The sequence below is a fragment of the Scyliorhinus torazame genome, chromosome 10, assembly GCF_047496885.1.
Source record: "Scyliorhinus torazame isolate Kashiwa2021f chromosome 10, sScyTor2.1, whole genome shotgun sequence".
Taxonomy (NCBI): domain Eukaryota; kingdom Metazoa; phylum Chordata; class Chondrichthyes; order Carcharhiniformes; family Scyliorhinidae; genus Scyliorhinus; species Scyliorhinus torazame.
This window is the reverse complement of record NC_092716.1, coordinates 18,060,161-18,077,829: the sequence shown is the minus strand read 5'-3', so window position 1 is coordinate 18,077,829 and position 17,669 is coordinate 18,060,161. Positions and strand designations below refer to the sequence as shown.

General features: G+C 49.6%; 1 protein-coding gene across 3 annotated transcripts in view; it reads right to left on the bottom strand.

The window, feature by feature from the left end:
• The window catches only part of LOC140430375 (uncharacterized), a 173,208-nt gene that overhangs the window by 139,326 nt on the left and 16,213 nt on the right, over window positions 1-17,669 (bottom strand). The window lies entirely within an intron of this gene.

Below are 17,669 nucleotides of genomic sequence, written 5' to 3'. Positions count from 1 at the left end.
CTCTGCCATCAACTGACTATCTCTTGATCATTTGGTGAATTCAGAATCATAAATGCTCTCAGTAGTGACTTTAACCTGATGTGCTTCTGTTAAAGGTTTTGTTTTTAAGTCATATGGATGTTAAAAGGAAAGCTTAAACAATCACTTAGTGTTGTAGTCTTTGGGGGTTGTATTTGAATTGATGGTTGCTAAGCTGTTCACTGTATGTTTTAAAAAGGTTAACTTGAGTTCATAGAATAAACATTGTTTTGCTTTAAAAAATACTTTTCCATTTCTGCTGTACCACACCTGTAGAGTGGGCCGTGCGCGCCCCATACCACAATCTATTAAAGGTTGTGAGTCAGGTGAACTCCATGATACACTTTGGGGTTCTTTAAACCCTGGCCCATAGCAATGTGCCCATGTTGAAAGGAGGCCTTGTTCAAGGAGGATGCATTCCGCAACTAGTGCTCAGTGATGTCCAGAAATTCTCCATCGTTGGGAGTATCATCTTCTACGAGCTGGAGCTCTGGTCTGTCGAGTTGTAGGTGCCTGAGGAGACAGCTGGTGCTGCTGCTCCTCTATTTCCTTATTAGAGAATGGCGATGAATTACTGTCTCCGATGCTTCTGAAAGCAGAGAGTTGGGAGGTGTCGATCAAAAGTCAAAACAGAAATGACATTTAGTGTGTTGAAAATCACTTCCAAAATAGTGAAAAAAGATGCTCAGAATGAGCCCAATGACCAAAAACCATTCACTTCAGCAAAGCAGCAGCTATCATTGCTCTGCATTTGAAAGTGTTCCAGTCCGTTAATTACTCAGCCCCATCAATCTCCACTGTGCTCTCATCTTGAACTTGCTGAATTTCAAACAGCTTGCAAAGTTAAAACCAGAAACCAGTGTCAAAACTGTAGCCAATTTAAGTTTTGCACACTTCAGTCTCAAGATGCTCAGTTCCATTTCCTCAGCATGCTGAGGAGTGTACTGCAGTTAAATATGGAAATCTATCCTCTACAAACTGGCTGTTTTTGCTTCTTTATCACCCTCTATGTGCCAACACCTGCCTTCCTGCCCTTGCAGGGTAACGCTACCCCAGCCTACCGCACACCCAACCCCTCCCCAACCCCAACCCACCCGGCCAATCTTCCATTGTGGTTCCGGAGACTCTGCTGCATTTGGCAGGAGACGCAATTGCAGTCTGTTGCTGACCTGAAGGTCTTCAATTTGCAGATCTGCTCCATGCCACTGTCGATTGAGCACATCTGCTCCCTCACTTCAAAGCGAGAACCCATCATGAGGTAATCCCAGCATGGTCTGGAGCTACTAAAGGTCTTCTTTGAAAACGCAAGTTCCCAGAGTGCGGTGTAGAGGGAAAAAAAATCTTGGTTCTTCGCCTTAAATTTTTAATCTCCCCCCCCCCCCCCCACCCCATAGAATCTCTACAGTACAGGAGGCAGCCATTTGGCCCAATGAGTCTGTACTGACCCTCCAAAAGAGCACCCAATCTAGGCCCACTCCCCACCCCATCACTGCAACCCCACCTAATCTGCATATCTTTGGACTATGGGAGGAAACCACACAGACACGGGGAGAACGCACAAACTCCACACAGTCACCCAAGGCAGTTTGATGACATCAACCGCCCAAGTCAGATGGATGACATCAACCGCCCAAGTCAGATGGATGACATCAACCGCCCAAGGCAGATGGATGACATCAACCGCCCAAGGCAGATGGATGACATCAACCGCCCAAGGCAGATGGATGACATCAACCGCCCAAGGCAGATGGATGACATCAACCGCCATGTGTCTGGGCAAACGGGCAGTCTATCCGAACAGCCTGTAGAATAAACACCCTTCCAATAAAGCTCGCTTGTTCGCAGCTCATTATAAACCTAACCTTTATAAATACCACAACTGTAAATTTATTGTTGATGCCCAACTGTAAAGTAGTGATCTAACTGAGCATTGGATTGTGATTATAGTTTTAAATTTAACTCTGCCCGACTTCCGGTTGCGGCTATGCGGAGCTAAGTCGCACATTCGGCGGCTCCCGCAAAAACTGACTTTTGGGCTCTTTTCAGGGCCCCCAACGGCACCTTTTCGACGTTTCCCGGTGTGGGAATGAGTTTACAACAGCTCCCCGTCAGTATATGGCTTCAACGAGGAGCGGGGCGACAAAAAAGGTGGTGGTGGACCCGAAGAAGGTGCGAGGGTAGAAGGACAAAATGGCGGCGGGCGGAGACCAGGCAGCGTGGATGCAGTGGGAGGAAGAGCAGCAGGAGGGTATCCAGAGAGATTAAAACAGACCTGCTAGAGCCGATGAAGGCATCTATTGATAAGCTGCTGGAGACACAGACGGCCCAGGGAGTGGCAATCCGCGAGGCCCGACAAAAGATCTCTGACAATGAGGACGAGATCTTAGGCCTGGCGGTAAAGGTGGAGGCGCACGAGGCGCTCCACAAGAAATGGCAGGAGCGGTTCGAGGAGATGGAGAATCGGTCGAGGTGGAAGAATCTGTGGATTCTGGGCCTCCCGGAGGGGCTGGATGGGCCGGACGTGGGGGCCTATGTGGTCACCATGTTGAACTCGCTGATGGGGAGTGTGTGCTCAGGTGGGCCAAGAAGGAGAGGAGCAGCAGGTGGGAGAACGCGGAGGTTCGGATATATCAGGACTGGAGTGCGGAGGTGGCGAAGAGGAGGGCCGGGTACAATCGAGCAAAGGCGGTGCTGCACAGGAAGAGGGTGACGTTTGGCATGTTGCAGCCGGCGCGACTGTGGGTTACCTACAAGGACCGGCACCATTATTTTGAGTCTCCGGAGGAGGCGTGGGCCTTTGTTCAGGCCGAGAAGTTGGACACAGATTGAGGGTCGGGACGGGCGATTGGGGACTGCGGTTGATGTTCTATGTTTTTTTTTGTTTCGAGGGGGGGGCCCTTTGTATTGCTCCGGGTTTCTTTTTCTTTGTGTTTTTTCTCTTTTCGGTCGGTGAGGGTGGCTGGGGCGGGTTGGGCACTGTTTTGGTTGGGTTGGTCGGGGGGGCTCTTGAAGGTGAGATGGGGCCCCGTGGGGGAGGGGGAGGCCCGACTCAGGGGTGAGGGGACCGGGCCTGTAAAAGGAGCTGCGTCAGAGGTGGCGGGGCCTGGTGGGTGGAAAGCACGGGCTTTTTCCCGCGCTGAAGACTGGAGGGGGCGGGGTAGGGGCGGGGAAGCGAGGATTGTTTCCCGCGCTTAGAACAGAAGGGGGAGGGAGAGAGCCGATGGACGGGGACGGGAGAGGCGGGTGTGCCACACAATGGGAGGACTCGAAGGAGAGGTGGGAGTGGCCGGGGTCAGCAGGAGTCAGCTGACTTGCGGAAGTGCAATGGGGGGGGGGGGGGCAGGGGGGAGTAAATCAGCTAGGATGGCTCCTAGCCCGGGGGGGGGGGTGGAATCGAGCTGCTGCTTCTATGTTCAAGGAGGAGCTGGAGCGAGTGAGGGGGTCGAGACGGGGGTATGCCGCTGTGGGGAACGGGCCGGGTGTGGGGTGCGGGCGCGTGGCTGGCCGAGGAGGGGTCATGGCTAGTCGGGGGGGGGGGGGCGGCGGGTAGCCCCCTGATCCAGCTGATAACCTGGAATGTAAGGGGACTGAATGGGCCGGTTATGCGGGCCCGCGTGTTCGCGCACCTGAAGGGGCTCAAGTCGGATGTGGTTATGCTTCAGGAGACACACCTGAAGGTGGCAGACCAGGTAAGATTGAGGAAAGGGTGGGTAGGTCAGGTGTTTCACTCGGGGCTGGATGCCAAAAATCGAGGGGTGGCGATCTTGGTGGGAAAGAAGGTGTTGTTTGATTGGATTGGATTTGTTTATTGTCACGTGTACCGAGGTACAGTGAAAAGTATTTTTCTGCGAGCAGCTCAACAGATCATTAAGTACATGAGAAGAAAAGAGAATTTTTTAAAAATACATAATAGGGCAACACAACATATGCAAATGTAACTACAGAAGCACTGGCATTGGATGAAGCATACAGGGTGTAGTGTTAATGAAATCAGTCCATAAGAGGGTCATTTAGGAGTCTGGTGACAGTGGGGAAGAAGCTGTTTTTGAGTCTGTTCGTGCGTGTTCTCAGACTTCTGTATCTCCTGCCCGATTTGGGGGGGTGGGGGGGGGCGTCACTTTGTTTTTGTTATTTACACTGGAGGGTCTGAGGGAGTGTATATACTTGTTGTATTAAGTCGGGGTGTTAATGTTAATTTATTATTTATGTACAGGGGGGGTATAACAAGGTTTTTGTTCCTGTTCCAGTGCCTCCCCATGTTTATGTATGGAGGGTTGTTTTTCTGGACTGTGTTTTGTACTTAACCCTGTTGGGTTTCTTTTTCATTTTGTTATTGATATTTTATGAAAACCTTTAATAAAAATTTTTTTTAAATGTTAACTCTGCCAAATAAGCTGCTCATCACCCATTTCCAAAATGAACATTCAGACGTTCAAGTTAGAAGGTTGAGGGTGCTTATCCAACTCTAAATACCAGAGCAGAATATCTCAGCTGATACTAGTCGGGGAGTGCTGCACTCTCAGGGGTACTGGATTGAATTTTAATATTAGAGGCGGGTAGCAGGAGTCAGGAATACCCGGTCTTGGCATGTCATCCTTTGGAAAAGGTGCCCCGAATGACACGATTTTCATTCCAGAGGGTAGATCCATGGAATCAGTCGCACTGCTCTTCCCTCCCCTCCCCCCCCTCCCCCCAGAAACAGAATGGACGTGGCCACAGGAGCTGCCAAACACCAAAGAGGGCTGGTTAAAAGGCTTTCCATGGTGCTCTGGAACTGCATCCCAGTTGTTCTGTTCAGTATTAGGCCCTCTAACCTGCACATCGTCTCACTCCCACCTACTCGCCATATATGCCAACTCATACCCCACAACCCAACCCATGCCCCTCCAAGCTTGCACTTGGCTGAGGGCTCAGATACCCAATTGCTTGTCAAAACATTTGCACATTAGGGTAAACGTTGCTTGATTGACATGTGGTAGTTTGAGACCTACACTGGAGGTTTCCAGTAATTAACATGGAGTATATTGATGAAAGGCACAGAACGTAATACATCAGGTCTAATCACTTCGGCTCCGGGGTCCACACTGCCCAAGGTCCTGCTCCCAGAGCCCCACGCAAGCTCCCTATTGGCCAGGGATCGCACCCTCCCACGCGATTTGCCCTGAGCGGGTTACGTGGTCCCCTTAAGGGTCATGCTACCATAGACAGCATTTTTCCTTGGATCCATTTTAACAATGAATCCGTTTATTTGCAGAAATTAAAGAGGTTTCACATGCTTAAAATGTCTGATATTTGAAACTTGAAAAGATCTGGTTGAATGACACATTAATAGGGCCACAACAGCAGCAATTTTTAAGGAAAGTTCTGAATGTTTTTTTTTAAGCTCTTCTAGATATGTTTTTGTTCCAATAGGGATCATTGATTCTGTACAGAATCTATACTGGCCGAATCGGCATGGGTTGGCATAGAGGGTGTGAACAAAGAACATTAGAATTTGTTTTATAAACAAAGTTATTAATTACTAACACTGCACTAACAAATTACTAAATTGGCTAAGATTAATACAGTTGGAAATGGTCTAACACTGCTACACGAAGATACTACAGAGCTATTCAATTATGTGACTGCTACAAACTCCTTACGAACACCTAAAGTCCTGGAACACATGATGTGTCCGGGTCATGTGCCTGTATACTTGCACCATCCGCTGGTCGGATGCTGGAACTACAACAGTTATATATCGATGCATGATCAATTACAATTAAAACGAGGTAGTAACATAACTGAAGGATTTAATAGACTAGAACTGTTCCCCAGCAGCTTCGGTACAGAATGAGGGCTGCTGGGACGGCACCGGTTCTTATACCCCACCTGTCAGGGCGGAGCTATATACAAAACAGCCAATGGTAAACTCCTAGGTTTAACCAATGGTCTTCAGCCTCTCAGGTACTGCAATACCTGATAATACCATATACATATATTATTATTTACATACAGATGACAATCAACTTAGAGGCTGTTTAGCACAGGGCTAAATCGCTGGCTTTGAAAGCAGACCAAGGCAGGCCAGCAGCACGGTTCAATTCCCGTATCAGCCTCCCCGAACAGGCGCCGGAATGTGGCGACTAGGGGCTTTTCACAGTAACTTCATTTGAAGCCTACTTGTGACAATAAGCGATTTTCATTTCATTTTCATCACAACAGTGACTACTGTCAAAAAGGAGTTTTTTTGGCTGGAAAGTGCTTTGGAATATCCTAAAATTGTGAATAACATTATTTAAATCCATCCTTCTCAATAGCAGGGAACGTTCAGTCAGATTCTGACCCAAGCTCTGCGATATATACAATACATCATCAGGAAGAGAAAGGGAACGAGGAATTAACATTATTTTTGCTTCATCAGTAGAAATTTATAGAAAATATCTCCTAGCGGTTGCTGGACAAGTGTATCATTGCCCACATGTGTAAACTACAGTGGTCAGCCCAAAGCCATCAACAGCACGACTGACCATTTCAGCATTTAATTTACCTATCGTACTACACTGGCACTTCAGATTGCTTAAAGCCACTGGTCTGGAAAAGATTGACCGTTTTGGTCACATTGAGTCATGGAGACAGATGTTTACAGCAGGGAAACAGGCCCTTCGGCCCAGCTTGTTCATGCCGCCCAGTTTCTATCACTAAGCTTGTCCTATTTGCCTGCATTTGGCCCATATCCCTCTTTCCCCACCCTGCCATGTAACTATCTGACAGCTTTATAAAAGGACAAAATTGTACCCGCCTCTACCACTGCCTCTGAATTTACAGTGCAGAAGGAGGCCATTCGGCCCATCGAGTCTGCACCGGCTCTTGGAAAGAGCACCCTACCCAAGGTCCACACCTCCACCCTATCTCCATAACCCAGCAACCCCACCCAACACTAAGGGCAATTTTGGACACTAAGGGCAATTTAGCATGGCCAATCCACCTACCCTGCACATCTTTGGACTGTGGGAGGAAACCGGAGCACCCGGAGGAAACCCACGCAGACACGGGGAGAACGTGCAGACTCCACACAGTCAGTGACCCAAGCCGGGAATCGAACCTGGGACCCTGGAGCGGTGGAGCAATTGTGCTAACCACTGTGCTACCGTGCTGCCCTGGCTACAAATCTGCCCGTTCCAGCAAGATAAAACAAGGGAATTCTGTTCTCTGCATCCACATTGGGTTGACTTCAATTCCTATTGTGTGGAGTGTATTCACTTGAAGTGCAGTCGGTGGAATGGACTCCAGAGCAAGAAAGGCACCCTGAAACTGTTTCCTGGTTAACTTGTACAAGGAGGGTTCATCAGAGTCCAAAGGGACATAATTAGTCCAAATAAGATTCTCCTCCCAGCCTGTTCCCTCAGTCAGTCCCTGACAGAACAACAGCCACTGGAACAACTAAAGCAGCAGTACCAATGAGAACGCAGGAATCTATCCCCAGGCCTTAACGAGCTGACACAAAAAAGTGCTTTATCTTTTCAAACATTCTGTAGGACTAAACACTTTCGAACAGCGAAAACAAAAACATTTTCCAAAATTACATTATTCTTGCTGACTTTCGGGGAAACGCACATGAATATTTCGACTGAATGGAGCCATGCCTCAATGCCAGGCAGGATATTAATTCAGCAAAAGCGAATTAAAAAGATGCAACACAATCGAAACACTTTCTAAACAAAGAAAAATACAGCAGATGCTGGGAATTGAAGAGGAACAGCAACAGAAAAACCTGGAAATGCTCAGTCTATCCAGGAGAATCCAGGGTGCGCAGAAATTAACGTGTCAGGTCTTAAACCCTGCGACATCCAAAAAAGGATCCTGCAGCTAGAACAGTAATCAAGGCAGCTCATGATGGGAGATCACACGTTTACTTCACTGTTCATTAACACCCAAAACTATTATACCACATTTTGGAGGATATAATTTGCATTCAACAGCCCTCATGAAACCACAATGCTAATGCAATCAAAGTGACTCTTCCACACTCAATCCAATCTGCGAGGGTCAGCATATAGACCCCTGGAGTGGAGCTTGAATCCATAACAAAGAACAATCAACAGTCCAGCACAGGAACAGGCCCTTCCCTGTGAAAAGGCCTCCAACTGTTCACCCTATCTATACCCCTAATAATTTTATAAACTTCTATCCGGTCGCTCCTCAGCCTCCGTCTCTCTCGGAAGAACAATCCCAGTCTATTCAATCTCTCCTCATAGCTAATACCCTCCATACCAGGCAACATCCTAGTCAACCTTTTCTGCACTCTCGCCAAAGCCTCCACGTCCTTCTGGTAGTGTGGTGGCCAGAATTGGGCACAGTATTCCAATTGTGGCCTAACCAACGTTCTATATAACTGTAACATAATTTGCAAACTTTTATACTCATTGCCCCCCTTCAACTCCAAGGTGGGAAAGTGAGCTAAGGCCCAAACTCAACTCCACAATATCCTTCAATGAGTCCATACATTGGTCAGAAAGGAATCAAATCCCAGCAGTAAATATTTTTAGGATCTAACACATGTTAGTTTTGGTTGAATACCAAATTCTTTCTCAAACAAAAATGGATAAAACCCAGAAAGTAGTTCAGAGTTATCAGTTTAAAATTACCATTCTGGCTCCTAAATTCCACTTGGAAAGGTACAGAAATGATCAGACTGAACAATGCACAATCATCTAGAAGATTGCAGAATGTCTCTAAACAAGGCATTCAATTGGTTCAACAAATGGTGACGCGATCCCCAATGTAAATGGTCCAGAGAGATGCATAAATAAGGTGGAGCCCATACTGGTCCTTGGCCTGTGATGAGTTAGGTAACCGTAGCCCAGGCAGCAATTGATCCACCAGATTTGACTATAGCATGTCTCCCTACAACTAGGGAGGAAACGAAAAAGAACACAGTCTCAAAATGGGAGAATTCTGCCGTAAGTGCGGTGGTGGCCTGACCCACGCACTGGTGTAGTGATCTGTACATACATCTGCACATACACCAGGGACTACAGACAGATGTAACAGCCACAGCATCACTAGAGGGCAGTATTAGAGACGGGTATAAAGGGTCAAGCCCAAGGCAGGATCCGCCTCTTTCAGAAGCACAGGGCTAGTGAGCAGCAGCAGACAGAGACAGCTCAGCATAGGCAGTTTACCTTAGCTTCACTGGCCGTACCGCTTGACTGTATTATATCTAGTTAAGCTCTGGAAACAGAATGAACCCATTGAATAAAGTATTTGTGTTAACTGGAAGTCTACAATCTTTATTCAGACTTAGAGAATAACATAACTGGAATGGCAGAATCCTGCGCTTTGAAGCTTGTTAATTATTCACAAGCGACTTCCCCCTCACTCTCCTGGCTAATTCATTCGTCCACCCTCAGCTGGCAGGGTCAAAGGTCCCAGCAGCATTTGTAAATGCCAGTCCGCCACACTCGTGTTACTCTCTGCAGCGACCCGATTTCACCAGACTGCGCAGGATGTCAGCAACCCAGAGTCAAAAGGCTGGCAGCCTCACGAAGGAGTCTCTTCCTTGATTCAACCACCCTCCCACTGAACCCATCACCTGCGAGGTGTCCTTCCCCACTTGGACTTCTACCCAAAACATCTTCAGTCCTCGTGCATCCCCTTCCAATAACCTCTTTGTGAGCTTTTCATGCAGTCTTGTCGGGGTCCAGCTTCTCTCCCTTTAACAAAGGGTCACCTGGACTCAAAACGTTAGCTCTTTTCTCTCCCTACAGATGCTGCAGAGATTTTCCAGCATTTTCTCCTTGGTTTCTCTCCCTTCAGTCTTCCCTCTGTCTTCCATCATTCTTCATCTTCATCCATTTCTTTGCCCCTCTGCGTGCGATTGAGAGCCCCACCCCCATCCTTCCATTCACATTCCCCCCCCCCCCACCCTTGTCTTCTTAAAACCACATCTCCCACCACCTTGTACCCCAAACCCCAGCAACCCCCCACCATCTTACACTCCAAACCCCAATCAAATTTCAGATCTTTGTTGCGGGGCAGGACAGTCTTGTCCAGATAGACACTAACGTTGGCATCAGGGGGAAAGAAACGCCTGAACTCCCCAGGCACAGCATCGATCGGACTTGGCGACACAGGGGAGTCCATGAAGACCTGCTGGGCATGTAGACGGAGGACAGGATCCGGTCTGCCCCTGCAGAGTGGCGAACAGCATGTCAGGAGCAGCAGAGCACTATGGCAGAAAGTTGTTGCACTCGCCCTGAATTCTCTGGTGAACCGAGACTGCCTTGTGCGCACCAATCATTAGCAACTGGGTTTGATGCCGGTGTGATTCCCTGCTGGGGTGATGCAAGGTTGGAATGCCTGATGGGATGCCAGCGGGCAGCTGTGTTTTAATGATAATTCAGGAGATGCAAATTGCGTTTACATCGCCTGCTAGTGAGAAGGGCGACCCGCCAATGGGAGATTTGCAACGGGATTTTAAACTGGCAGGTTGCTGACTTTGTGCCTCCCACCAGATGCACCGTGCCTGCCTTTAACAAAACTCACCATGGGTTGGGTGAATTCTGCCCACAATCCTCATCCAGTAATTTGAAATCGGCAAATATACATTTGTGCAAATGTCAGATGAGAAAAGAAACCAATTCAGCAAGCGTACCACACAGGTCATTAGCAACAGAACTGCATCCAGCACCCAGCGGGATGAGAAGATTGGAAGAGTAAAAGTTAAAAATAAATAATCTATAATCCTGATAGTCGGAGTCTCTGGACTCAAGGTTATTTAATGAAATAGGATTACATAGAAACACAGGAAATAGGGGTAGTTGACCACCTGGCCTCTTGAGCCTGGTTCACCTTTCACCTAGATCATGCCTGATCTATTTCCTCATATCCCTGGATACCTTCAATATCGAGGAAACAATGAGGGAATTGGAATGGAGATCCTGGGGACTGAAGACTTTTTTTCCCCCTCCCATTTTTGCAGTTGTAGGGGGCATGGGTCAGAGTCCTCGCTCCTCCTGTATCAAACTGAAGACACCATTCCAAATTCCAAGTACAGAGTCACGGTCCTAGCTGCGGTGCGGACCACTGCCTGCAGTGTCAGCCAACCCAGCACTGACCAAACAGCAACCTTGATATTTCCTAAGCTTTGATGTTTTACCTACTTTTGCCAAGTCATTGTGGCCAGGTGCATCGATTTTGGTTCAGACAAACACGAGTCTCCTCTTGAGGACACATGAGTCGGGAGAAATTTCCAGGTCTAAGTCTATCGAAGCTTGAATTAATAGATAGTTTAAATGGCAAACATTATTGGGGCCACGGTTAGAGAACATAGAAAAATACAGCACAGAACAGGCCCTTCGGCCCACGATGTTGTGCCGAACCTTTGTCCTGGATTAATCATAGATTATCATAGAATTTACAGTGCAGAAGGAGGCCATTCAGCCCATTGAGTCTGCACCGGCTCTTGGAAAGAGCACCCCACCCAAGGTCAACACCTCCACCCAACACTAAGGGCAATTTTGGACACTAAGGGCAATTTATCATGGCCAATCCACCTAACCTGCATATCTTTGGACTGTGGGAGGAAACCGGAGCATCCGGAGGAAGCCCACGCACACACGGGGAGGATGTGCAAACTCCACACAGACAGTGACCCAAGCCGGAATCGAACCTGGGACCTTAAGAACAAATTAATCTACACTATATCATTCTACCGTAATCCATGTACCTATCCAATAGCTGCTTGAAGGTCCCTAATGTTTCCGACTCAACTACTTCCACAGGCAGTGCATTCCATGCCCCCACTACTCTCTGGGTAAAGAACCTACCTCTGACATCCCCCCTATATCTTCCACCATTCACCTTAAATTTATGTCCCCTTGTAATGGTTTGTTCCACCTGGGGAAAAAGTCTCTGACTGTCTACTCTATCTATTCCCCTGATCATCTTATAAACCTCTATCAAGTCGCCCCTCATCCTTCTCCGTTCTAATGAGAAAAGGCCTAGCACCCTCAACCTTTCCTCGTAAGACCTACTCTCCATTCCAGGTAACATCCTGGTAAATCTCCTTTGCACCTTTTCCGAAGCTTCCACATCCTTTCTAAAATGAGGCGACCAGAACTGTACACAGTACTCCAAATGTGGCCTTACCAAAGTTTTGTACAGCTGCATCATCACCTCACGGCTCTTAAATTCAATCCCTCTGTTAATGAACGCTAGCACACAGCTCTATCCACTTGAGTGGCAACTTTCAAAGATGTACATAGACCCCAAGATCTCTCTGCTCCTCCACATTGCCAAGAACTCTACCGTTAACCCTGTATTCCGGATTCAGATTTGTCCTTCCAAAATGGACAACTTCACACTTTTCAGGGTTAAACTCCATCTGCCACTTCTCAGCCCAGCTCTGCATCCTATCTATGTCTCTTTGCAGCCGACAACAGCCCTCCTCACTATCCACAACTCCACCAATCTTCGTATCGTCTGCAAATTTACTGACCCACCCTTCAACTCCCTCATCCAAGTCATTAATCAAAATCACAAACAGCAGAGGACCCAGAACTGATCCCTCCGGTATGCCACTGGTAACTGGGCTCCAGGCTGAATATTTGCCATCCACCACCACTCTGACTTCTATCGGTTAGCCAGTTCGTTATCCAACTGGCCAAATTTCCCACTATCCCATGCCTCCGTACTTTCTGCATAAGCCTACAATGGGGAACCTTATCAAATGCCTTACTAAAATCCATGTACACTACATCCACTGCTTTACCTTCATCCACATGCTTCGTCACCTCCCCAAAGAATTCAATAAGACTTGTAAGGCAAGACCTACCCCTCACAAATCCGTGCTGACTATCCCTAATCAAGCAGTGTCTTTCCAGATGCTCAGAAATCCTATCCTTCAGTACCCTTTCCATGACTTTGCCTACCACCGAAGTAAGACTAACTGGCCTGTAATTCCCAGGGTTATCCCTATTCCCTTTTTTGAACAGGGGCACAACATTCGCCATTCTCCAATCCCCTGGTACCACCCCTGTTAACAGTGAGGACGAAAAGATCATTGCCAACGGCTCTGCAATTTCATCTCTTGCTTCCCATAGAATCCTTGGATATATCCCGTCAGGCCCGGGGGACTTGTCTATCCTCAAGTTTTTCAAAATGCCCAACACATCTTCCTTCCTAACAAGTATTTCCTCGTTATACATACACACTGCTGATAACTTCCCATCAGAATCAGAAACTCCTAAAAGTCAATGGGCACGATTCTCCGATCCCCCACCGGGTCGGAGAATCGCCGGGGGCCAGCGTGAATCCCGCCCTTGCCGTGTCGTGAATTCTCCGCCTCCAGAGATTCGGCGGGGGCGGGAATCGCGCCATGCCGGTCGGCGGTAATCCCCCGGCGATTCTCCGGTCCGCGATGGAACGAAATCCCACCGCTGTCAACCCACGCCAGCCGGCGTGGATTGAACCACCTTTGGGACGGTGGGACAAGGCGGCGCGGGCGGGCTCCGGGGTCCTGGGGGGGGGGGGGGGGGCGCGGGGCGATCTGGCCCGGGGGATGCCCCCACGGTGGCCTGGCCCACGATCGGGGCCCACCGATCCGCGGGCGGGCCTGTGCCATGGGGGCACTCTTTTCCTTCCGCCTTCGCCATGGTATCCACCATGGCGGAGGCGGAATAGACCCTCTCCACTGCGCATGCACGGGGATGTCGTGAACGGCCGCTGACGCTCCCGCGCATGCGCCGCCCCGCAAAGTCAGTTTCGCGCCAGCTGGCGGGGTGGAAATCAGTCCGGCTCGGGCCTAGCCCCTCAAGGTAAGGGCTCTGCCCCTCAAGGTGCGGAGACTTCCGCACCTTTGGGCCGGCGCGATGCCGGACTGATTCACGCCGTTATTGGCACCGGTCGGCGGACATCGCGCCGATATCGGAGAATCCATCCCAATTTGTTGGAAAATGTCACCAGCCCCTGTTTATTCACCAGCATTAGAAACTGCAGAGGATTCTCCATGATGGGAAACAAATACAGAGAAAAAGTTACAAAAATTAAATGAGTGCTTTGTCATTCTCATAGAATTTTACAGTGCAGAAGGAGGCCATTCGGCCCATCGGGTCTGCACCGGCTCTTGAAAAGTGCACCCCACCCAAGATCACACCTCAACCCTATCCCCTTAACTCAGTAACCCCACCTAACCAAAGGGCAATTTAGCATGGCCAATCCACCTAACCTGCACACTTTGGACTTTGGGAGGAAACCGGAGCTCCCATAGGAAACCCATTCAGACACGGGGAGAACGTGCAGACTCCGCACAGACAGTGACCCAAGCCGGGAATCGAACCTGGGACCCTGGAGCTGTGAAGCAACTGTGCTAACCACTGTGCTACCATGCCACCCATATGGCCCTTTGTAACCATAGTAACATCGAGTTTAAGGGCTGTATCACATGGTCTTCCACTCCAACTCATTCTTTCCTTCAATCTCCTCAATTTGCTCAATTGTCCTTTCTTCCTACAATTAAACCCAAGCATAGCAGCACTTAAACACAGATGAGCCGATCGTTCACATCATGACTGTTTATGGGATCTTACTTCCAACTAAAACGCTGCCACATATGGCTACACAAGGATTACAGCCTGGACCTCACTACGTTGAGATATTGGCAGTGAAGGTCATAAAATAGACCACGGTGTTCCCCAATCCTGCCAGAGTCAAAATTACACACCACAGTTTGAAGGTATAATTATAATATGCCACAACATCTAATGCATGGAAAGGCAAGCACTGTGGCCAATGTCTGATACATATTCAAGCCCCAAGGATCTAGCGACACAAAAGCAATTATTTAAAAGGGAAACATTTTTTTAAAGGATATTGCTCAGATCTGATCATGTGAGGAAGTGCTACAGACGTGCAGTCCTTTGGATATAATGTTAAACCCAGGCCCCATTTGCCTTCTCAGGTGAATTCAACAGACCCCTATTCAACGAAGCACAGAGGAATTTGACCTGGGGCCGTTGACAGCACCCCTGCCCGCCGCCTCCCACGCCCCCCCCCCCCCCCAGGCGATTCTCCAAGCCCCGATGGGCCGAGTGGCCAACGAATTTGGCAGAGTCCCACCGGCGTGGGTTACTCTGGTCCCTTACGGCGGGACCTGGAAGGTGAGTCTGCGGGGGCCGTCCTGGGGGGGGGGGGGGGGGGGGGGAGGCACGGTGGCCTGGCCTGCGATCGGGGCCCACCAATTGGCAGGCGGGTTGGTTCCTTGGAGGCCTATTTTACTCCACGCCAGGCCCCTGTAGGGCGATGCTATATTGCCCGGGGGCCGACGCAAAGAAGGGACCCCCGCACATGCGCGGAATTACGCCAGCCATTCTGCACATGCGTGAACTCGCGCGGGACGTTCCGCTCCGGCTGGAGCTGCAGGGACCACTCCGGCGCCATGCTAGCCCCCTAGGAAGGGGAGAATTCCTCACTTCGTGGGGACCGTTGACGCCGGAGTGGTTGGCGCCACTTTTCATGCCGGCATGGGGACATAGCCCCATTATTAGAGAATCCCGCCCCATGTCTTTGTAGCTCCAGCAGTTCTGGGATGACCGAACCGAGGCGCAAATTCGGACTGGAGCTCAGCAGAGTCCAGGGCTCAGGCATCCCTCATCCCATGGACGTCCCTGCCTCGGCTGCTGCAGATCATCAACGGTGAGGTGCTCAGCAGTGAGTGACCCAGAAGCCTGCCTGCTATCTATTCCCACTGAGGCAAGAGTATCCATGCTGGTGGAGGGTGCGAGAGACAGCTGTTACACTTCATCGATGCTCTTCTCCGAGATGTCTCCCTCGGAGCTGCTCGTGTCTGGGGTCTCCAGAGGGCGGGAGGATGGTCAGGCCTGATTGACCTTCATGGGAAGCGAGATGACATTAGTGCATGACAGGGGCAGGCGGACAAGAAAGTTAACTCGCAGGAGGCGTGCACCATGGCTGGGTGTGTTGAGAGCTCTCACATGTATCTCCTTCACCCACCTCGCCCTCTGCACAGGTGTGGTCCTGCTCTTCACTGGAAAGCTCAAAAGGCTCACCGCTCAAAAGGGGTTAGGGTCTGGTGCTTGGGCATGACTCCGGCCGACTTTTCCCGTTCACACCTGTTGTGCTCGAGTCTGTCCTACAGTGAGACAGATGGAGAGTGTGTAGGGAAGAGGTGGGCGGGTGTGCTGAGGTCGGGGGGGGGGGGGGGGGGGGGGGGGGGGGGGGGAGAGAGCAGAGGGTGATGGTTGGGAGAGAGATCGCCGTGGAGATGCGAGAAACAGGAGGAGGCAGACTTACCCCGGCAGTATGAAGATCATCATTCATCTTCTTCCGTTTAAGTAAGCCCGCCCTCTAATGGAGTGAACTGGCGCTCACAATCACAGCCACAGCCTCCCAAGCAGGGTTGGTCACTATTTGCAGGACTTTGCCTAATCGTGGATAGAGGGTTTCCCACTTCCGCTGGACCCCAGACTTCCGCTGGACCCCATCGATAGGCCTGCATAAAACGGGTGCAGTCTTGCTGGCAGCCATATCCCCGATTGGACTTGGAACAAACGCTAGTGAGACACAGCATCTCAGCCAATAAAAATTGTTCAGAGTCTTGTTAGAATTCTATGACGACACAGCACAAAAGGAGGCCATTTGTTCCATCGCCCTTCTGACAACTCTTTGGTAGAGTTATTCAATTTATCCCATTCAGACTCTCTTTCCCCCCCCCCCCACCCCCCAATCACCCTTTAAATATTTTTGCTTTTGAATGTCTCTGTTGTGTTCTTCCATCATGCTTTCAGACAGTGCATTCCAAACCACAATAACACGCTGCATTAAAAAAAATAGGATCCTCATTGTCACCGCTGCTACTTTCACCAACCATCAAGTGGTAGCCTCAATGATTGATTTAATAACTCGGGCGGGATTTTCTGCACCCCATTGAATGGACCACTAGGAATCCCGCGGTAGGGTTTTGCAGTCGGCAGGGCCAAAAAATCTCACCGGCGAGATTGGCCGGAAAATTCCAACCCGAGCGTGGGGCCACAAACTCAAGTTTTCTGAAGTGGTGTTGATCAAGCAGTCAATCAAGTCAAAGCGACAGGAAAAATATATTAAAATAGAGGTAAATTATATCTAAACATTGGCACCAGGAGCACAATTGACCTTCTGGTTCCTCTCGCCTATTCTGCCATTGATAAGATCTTGGCTGATCTGAAATGGGCCTCCACTCTGCTTTCCTATCGACCCGACTGTGGAAGTGCAGCTCCTTTAAGTGGGCAGGCGACTACAGACCATGTGACCAGCTCGGGGTCAATCGCATGGGAGCACCCCGCCCGCCCAATAGGGAGTTTGCGCGGGACCCTGGGAACAGGACCCCAGGCAATGTGGACCAGGAGGCCAAGTGTTAAGACCTGTTGCATAGTGTTCTGTGCCGCTTAACTGCCTATATCTTTGATCAATACACACCTTTCCGACTGGACGTCTCCAGTGTACATCTCGATCCACCACACCTCAAATTCTAACTCTTAAATCCATCTAGCCCGGCGCGGGGGGCAGTGAATAGGCGTTCACACTGGAAATCCGGCACGACTGCGCTTCTCTGGACCCGCCAGTCGCGCGCGCGCAGTCGACGCAGTGCCAGTCGGGTGCCGCAGAAAGAGGTC